At 46.5% G+C, this 7,982-nt stretch overlaps 1 long non-coding RNA gene across 1 annotated transcript; it reads left to right on the plus strand.

Moving 5' to 3' along the window:
• Positions 1-4,837: 4,837 nt before the first annotated feature.
• Positions 4,838-7,488, plus strand: LOC126504039 (uncharacterized). The gene is made up of 2 exons (XR_007592471.1): positions 4,838-5,144; positions 7,071-7,488. It is a non-coding gene; the product is annotated as an uncharacterized lncRNA (long non-coding RNA).
• The last annotated feature ends 494 nt before the right edge of the window (positions 7,489-7,982 follow it).

Here is a 7,982-nt window from a genome sequence, read left to right on the forward strand (position 1 = left end):
AAATTTCTAAATTTATGAAAAAGCTGCTGGCCTGTGGTTTTGCAGTCACCAGCCCAGGCCAGAGCTGCACAGGACTGGAGCCACTGTCCTGCTGGCTAGGTTTTTCTTTTCTTTTCCCCACCCCCCCCCCCCCGCCCCCGCTGAGCAAATCTGGGATTTTTCTGTTGCAGCCTCTCTGCAGCAAGCTTCCCAGGGCCTTGGGCTCTGAAAGGTGCCAGTGTGAGCCCCTCTAGGCAGCTCCGCTCCACATGCTTCTTCCCCACGATTTCCTGTGTGCGTTACTCAGACAGCAGGTTCCCTCGCCTGGATGGTTGTGGGCTTTCCCTGGACCCCCTTCTTGGCTGCTGCCCAGCTAGGCAGCTGCTTTGAAAATGTGCTTACTGTTCTATGCAGCAGCAATTGACCTCATACTTCCCAATCATCTTCATTGCCATTGTCAGAAGATTTGGTGAGACAATTAGGAATTCTTAAACTCATAAGAGAAAAGCCTTACATATGTAAACAGTGTGGGAGAGCTTTCTTGTTGTCATATCGATCACAAAAAACATGAAGCACAGTGGTGTGGATCCTTATGTTTGTAAGCAATGTGGGGAAAAGCTTCACTTGTTGCAGTTCCCTAAAAACTCATAGAATTCACACTGGTAAGAAGCTCTCTGTGTGGAAGCAGCGTAGGGAAATCTTTAATCGTTCCTTTTCTCTGATAACACATGAAAGAATTCACACTGGAGAGAAATCTTATTTTTGCACACAATGTAGAAGAGTTTTCACTGATTTTGGTTCACATCACTTCCGTGATAGCTTACACAGTAAAGAGAAATCCTGCAAATGCCAATATTGTGGGAAAGCCTTCATTATTTCTACTTACCTTGAGGTGTAAGAACGAATACACACTGGAGAAAAGCCTTACGTGTGGAAACAATGCGGAAAAGTCTTCACTTGTTCCAGTTCTCTAAAGTCATATGGAAGAAGCCACACTGGTGAGAATCCCTATGTGTGTAAGCAGTATGGAAAATCCTTTGCGCATTCTTTTTCCCTCCTAAAAGATGAAATAACAAACACTAGAGAGAACACTTACGTATGCAAACATTGGGAAAGCTTTCACTCATTACAGTTCGCTTCACTTCCATGAAAGGGTGTACAGTGGAGGAAACCTTAAAATGCAAGCATTGTGGGAAAGGTTTTACTTGTCCTGATACCTTTAGCAGTGCAGCTAGCTATCTTTGATTCACCCATCCTTTGTTGGAATCATTACTTTGGTCTGTTCTTGGTTCCCTATGTAGGTAAGTAGACATTTATTTGTGCATCTCTTCCCAGGAAAAGTCACCCAACACTGTGTGTTTTAGTTACTTTCTATTGCTGTGAAGAGATACCATGATGAAAACATCTTACAAAGAAAGCATTTAACTGGGGACCTGCTTATAATTTCAGAGGCTGTATCCATGACTATCATGGTGAAGAGCACAGTGACAGACAGGCAAGCATGGCACTGGAGCAGTCGGTGAGAGTTTAGGTGTCAACATCCAGGAGACAGAGAGAGAGACTGGCTCTGGTATGGGCTTACACACCTCTAACAAAGGCCACATCAATTCCTTCCCCAGAATAGTTTCAGCAACTGCGGAGCCAGCATTTAAATACTTGAGCCTATGGGGGCCATTCTGCCTGGGTTCTCTAGTGAAATCTTACCTACAGGGGAGGAAGTGAGTCTGAGGTAGAGTCTTGTCATTCTTTCTAGGCTGGTATCTAAGAGCCAAGGACCACATCAAGAATCAGTTCTACCTTGAAGCTGCATTGGATGTGTAGGCTTCTCTTTCATATTCGGAACACCTATCAGAATCAACAACTTTGTGACCTGTAGATTCCATTCTGTAGCTTGAGTTCTAATCAGTCTTAATAATAAAACTCACAGAAAGATATTGGGGTAAATGTTGAAAGATCAGGGAAGTAAAGGAGCCGACACTAGAGAGACCTTTTAAAATCTCTACTGAATCCTCAGACCACAGTGGGCAAGACCTGTAACATGAGGGCCTGCTTGTTGGGGTTTTTGTCCTGCCCAGTTCCCGTAGCCAGTAAGCCCCCAAAGAAAATCACACAAAGGTTTACAAAGTTATAAACTGATTGGCCCATTAGCTCAGGCTTTGTATTAGCGCTTATAACTTATATTAGCCCATTATTCTAGTATATGTTCACCACATGGCTTGGTACCTTTTTCAGCAGGGCAGGTCACATCCTGCTTCTTTGGTGTCTGGACGTGACTGCAGAGAGAGGTTCCTTCTTCCCAGAATACTCCTGTTCTCATTGCCCCGTCTCTACTTACTGTCGTCTGGTTGTCCTGCCTATACTTCCTGCCTGACTACTGGCCAATCAGCATTTATTTAAAATATAATTGACAGAATACAGAATTGTCCTGCACCATTTTCCCCCTTTAAAAAAAAAAAAAAAAAACAAAGGAAAATATCCATAGTACATTTTTATTGTTGCAAGGAGTAGGGCCCCTTGTTCCAGCCGCCCAGCTAGCTTACAGCCAAAATAACCACACAGAAACTGTATTAATTAAAACACTGCTAGGCCATTAGCTCTAGCCTCCTATTGGCTAACTCTCACATCTTGATTTAACCCATTTCTATTAATCTGTGTTCACCACGAGGTCGTGGCTTACCGGGAAAGATTTAGCATGTCTGACCTGGCATCTCCATGGCAGCTCTCTGACTCTGCTTTCTTCCTCCCAAAATTCAGTTCTGTCTTCTCTGCCTCCCTAAGTTCTGCCCTATCAGGCCAAGCAGTTTCTTTGTTGATTAACCAATGAAAGCAACACATAAATAGAAGGAACTCCTACACCAAAGACCCTGTCTCCATGAATCCTCAGACTGAATGCCATGCTACTCTCTCCTCCTGCCTTATATTCCACTCTGTCTCTACCTCCTTGCTCCTTAGTGCTGATATTTTGCGGCATGTGACTCCCAAGTACTGGGATTAAAGATACTAGCCACAACCACCTGGCTCTGTTTCTCTTTGAGACTGGATCAATCTAGTGTAGCCCAGGGTGGCCTTGAACTCACAGAGATCTGCCTGCGTCTCCCTCCTGAGTACTGTGATTAAAGGTGTGCACCACCACTGCCTGGTTTCTGTGGCTAACTCGTGTGGCTATCTCCACACTCTGATCTCCAGGCGAGTTTTACTTGTTACAGCACAAACAGAACATCACCACACATCTCCTCCGGGAGCCTCCCCTACAGCAGTCTGAAGACTGGCCGGAAACAAATGTCCCTACTTCTTGGAGTTGCACCACTGTTTGACTGAACAAGCTTGACATCTGTCCTTAAAGAGAAGACACTCCTCAAGGAGGTCAGAGTACAATTTGCAAGAGTGTGTTCTCTTACCAGCATGTAGCTTCAGGATATCAAACACAGGTTGTAAGGCTTGTCAGTAGGCAGGCTGAGTGATCTCTGTCAGGATCCAAAGCCTCAACATAGAAACTACTTTTCCCTAACTGGACCAGTGCGGAGGTGCAGAAAATATGGAGAGAGACACAGTTCACACAGCGATATCAGAAGGGCATCTCAGGCTTCATTCATTCCTGAAGATCTACCCGCATTTATTATTCAAACACCTTTTATTCCCCCAGGTAAACCAAGGTGGAAACTCATTAATATTTTCTTTCAGGGATGTGGGAGTACTGTCACACCTCAACTTAGTCAAGTGCTTGGAATCCACACCTCTTCCCAGGCAATCTACATAATAACAAAGAGAAGGAGCCGTCCGGTCCTGAGTCTTTCTTTAGGTGACTACAGGCAGGTGGTCTGGCAGGATAGCAGCTGCCTTTGGATCTAAGCATGGCCAGAGAACCTGGCAGCAAATATCTCGTATGAAATATGGGCCTACAATCTCACCAGCCCAAACCAAATTTAACTCCTGAGAACTACCATTGGAAAGAACCTAAGAGTCCACTTAAGTACTTATACCTGTGAAGTCACCTGATCTTTTGAAGAAACAAACGGCATAGAAGATTGGAAGATGGTCCTGCTCTCAGATATGGTGCATCTTTATAACTTAATTTTTTAGATGCCATGCAGCCAAGGCCATTGTCTTAGTTAAGGTTTTATTGCTGTGAAGAGACACCATGACCATGGCAACCCCCCCCTTTTTTGGCATTTTTTGTATATTTATTTATTAATTTGTGCCAGCTCAATCACAGTTCCCTTTCCTCCTCTCTTCCCAGTCCCTCCCCCCAACTTGACTCTTCCCCATCCACACCTCCTCCTTTTTCTTCAGAAAAGGGCAAGTCTCCCATATCAGCCAGTCATGGCATATCACATTGCAGTAAGACTAGGAACCTACTTTCCAATTAAGGCTGGACGAGGCAACCCAGGAGGACAGGGTCCCAATAGCAGGTAAGAGTCAGAGACAATCCATGTTCCCACTGTTAAGAGTCCCACACGAACGCCAAGCTTCACAGCTGTAACATACTGTCTCTCTGCTCAGTGCCTCCTGCTCAGAGCTCCTGTCCTGTCAATTGTTAGGTTGGGAGCCTAGGCCCCAGTCCCTGGCATCTATCTCAGCCCCTAGGCCTGGTCTGGACTTCAAATCCCAGCAGGCCAGGTCCTGACCCCTCCCTGGGGGTGGGGTCAGGACCACTCCTCAGGGTACTTAAGTGATCCCCCCCAAAAGAACACGTGGTCCCCCTTTCTTCCTCCCAGGGGTCACTTTTCTGTGGCTTCCCGTTTCCCCCTCGGGTCCATCCAAGAGTGCAGATCTCCCATTAAACCTGAATATTTCTTAATTTGGCTTGTTTTGATTTGGCTTGATTGAGAATTTTTGCGTCGTCAGAAAGTTCGCTTAGGAAATATTCCTAACATTTGGAGGTTGCCAATAAGGATAATTGTGGGAACTAGCTTTATGCAGGTTTGACTGCCCATGGTGTGAAAGAGGTCATCTAGTTGCCCAGGCAGAAAGAAATTGAGCCGCTTTCCCATGGCGGGCTCCGCCAGCCCGCCCAGGGACCGTTTGCAGCAGCTCTCTAATCGTTTTTTAAGAATAACATTGTAACATTGGTGCCTGACTCCCGAACCGGGTTCTTTTCCACTTCGCCGGCCTACGACCCACGTGTTCCCTGGATGCAGCTCCTCCAAACAACAGATCAACTAATCGTGAGTGTCCCCATCTCGGCCAGCTTAACCATCTCTTCTAACTCAAGGGTTTGACCGTTGAGCTCCCGGCAACCCTTCACGGTTTTTAGGGATGGGGGAACCTCCAACCGCGGGCCTTCAGGGCCTCGGTTCCCTTCGCTGGCATTCAATTCGGCTTGTCTCCTGTGTTAAGCCTCAGCTCACCCGCGCCTGGAGGCCCGGGGTCTCCAGTTCTCTCTTTTTCTTTTTTTCCTTGCTTTTCTCTTCCTTCCTTCTTTCGTCGTAACTGCTGCTATGGCGCAGCACGCCGCTTGGTGCGGCCTGACCTTGGCTGAATCCCTCCTGCCCTGGAGTCGCTCTCCCGTCGGAGGCTCGAGTCGATTCAGCCAGGTTATAACATCCCCCCCTATGGAATCGGACGCCATTCCATAGGGCCAGCGGATGTTCGTGCCATCTGCATCTCGCCTTAACGGGGAGCCGTTCTCGTTGTAGGCTTGAGGTGCCACGGTTTTTGCGGGTGTTTGCACGGCCTTGACCACGGGAGCCAATCCATCCAGACCTATCACTCTGGCCTCATCTTTTAATGCCTCACACTTATCAGTTTTTGTCCAAAATGGCCCCATTAAACTATACACGGCCGTTTTTCGGTTCCAGCCTTTTGCCCCTCCACTCTGCGGCTTTTGTTGTGGCTTGGCGGGCTTTCCAACTGAGCAGACTACACATGGCGGTCGCCATCTTGGCTGGAGGCCAGATGGGTCAGGTGACCTTTTCGCCACCATCTTGGCTGAGAGCCAGGTCATGTGACCACACTCTCCCGGTTTTACCCTGCCTTCTCACCAGGTTTTCACCAAACTCCTTATGCTAACTCTGTTAAATGTGTTTTGAGCAATGGTCAAATGCCTTTGATAGGGCCCATCAGAGGCATCCACGTTGCCCAATTCTTGTTCACTCTCTCTATGTATAACTGTTTATTACATCTTATTTCAGACTACAAAACATGAGTCTTGTATTTTAAACTGGTATGTACCTTTAAGTCTCTTAAGCTGTTCTTTACCATTGTCAGTTTTGCCACTAACCTTATATTTCAAGCAGTTTTTCCCTCTATCTTTTTACAAATGTAAATCTTACCTGTTAAGAGCCAATTTGGTCAAGCTCAGACCCAACTTTCCAAACAAATTCTATACTATAGTTATACCTGATAAACAGCCCTCAACTGCTCAGAGATCTGGGGAATGTGATATTTAAGTGTTTAATTATTAAAATAACTTTTAACAACGACAAAAGAGACAGGTTGGCTCCTAGCAGCAGCTTTCTGCTCCCTCCAAAGAAGACAGTCACGCGCAGAACAACGTCCTTCTGCATCTCGCTTCGACTGCAGAGCGCTGACCATTGGGAAAACCTGCCTTTCATCTAAACTAAAGATCTCTAGACGTGGACGGAATCACCGGAATCGACAGCCTAGCTGCTCAGGTCAAGGTAGGCCTGTCTTCCTACAGATTTCTTAGCCCACAGGATCTTCTGGAGCCTGGCAGGCCCTGCGCTAAACAGCAAAGCTCAAGTGCAACCTTCAGCGACCATGGAGGACCCAAAAAAGAGTAGCTCTGGGTGCCAACCAAGTAAGTTCTCTGTCATTTTTTAATCAGTTACTCAAGTAAAATCTTATCCTTCTCAAAGATCTCTGACAGTCTGACAGCTGAGAGGTTTCGCCAGGTTGAGGTTTTACAAGGTGACCTCACCAAATTTCAAACCAAATTTATCTCTTATGCTACAGTCATTATATGTCTAAAACTTCTGTTTTCACAAACCCAAGGAGTTCTCATGAGTTCCAGGGAGCCAAATCAAGAAATCCATCTTAAACAGGTCAGATACCCCCTCAATTCCCTGGTCCTAAAATTTTTTCCTTTTAACCTTAATTTGACTTTGTTCTTTGTTCTGCCAATAACTTAGGGACTCCAGACATTCCCATGCCACAGACATCGGTCAGAAGCAAAGAGACCAGCTATGCCAGGATGTTCCCAGCACCCCAGCCTTCTCTCGCACCCCTCCCCAAGACGACGCCCACAATCAGCCGGAAGCAGTCTTGAGAATTCGCCGCCCCAATTCCTTCAAACTGAAGTGTCTAATTTGCTTTTTATCAAAAGCAAGATGTGGGAATGATATTCTTGGGTCCCTGCCCTAGCCACGCCCACTCCCATAACCTCTGACCCGCCCATCGCCATCTTGGGACCTCTCTCTCTCTCTCTGCTTCCTTGGCGTGCGCACGCGTTTTCTCTGTCTCTCTCTTCTTTTATCTCTCCTCTCTCCTTTTATCTCTTTTCTCTGTCTTTCTTTCTCCCCCTTCCTTAATAAATACTTATGGCTATTACCTGTGTTTACGCGTCTGTTACCTGCCGCCACCGTGGGCCAAGGAAGCGTGCCCTCCTGTAACCGCCCTCATGGCGGGCTCCCTCCGCCAGCCCACCCGGGGATCGTTTGTAGCCGCTTTCTCATCGTTTTTTAAGAATAACAGAAATTACCTCATCAAATGATTTATACACATATTGGACAGTTCAGGATGAATCCCATTATGGGAAGGAGAAGAGCCATGATTTCATAAGATTTCTATAGAATCAACAGTGACAGGTGTTCCTGAAGCTCTGCAAATCAGGTTCCTTGCTCGATGGGATACACTCCCATGAGTTTGTTTACTGATCTGTAAGCTGTACATTTAATGCATAATGCTTGTGGCTCACAGCACATGGTCTCACTGTGTAGCTCTGACTGTCCTGGAACTTGCTATACAGACCAGGTTTGCCTCAAACTTACAGAGATCCATCTGCCTCCCAAGTGTTAGGGTTAAAGGCTGCACCACTCTGCCTG

This window comes from Alexandromys fortis, unplaced genomic scaffold (assembly GCF_014885135.2).
Source record: "Alexandromys fortis isolate MF-2015 unplaced genomic scaffold, M_Fortis_MF-2015_v1.1 scaffold_42, whole genome shotgun sequence".
NCBI lineage: Eukaryota > Metazoa > Chordata > Mammalia > Rodentia > Cricetidae > Alexandromys > Alexandromys fortis.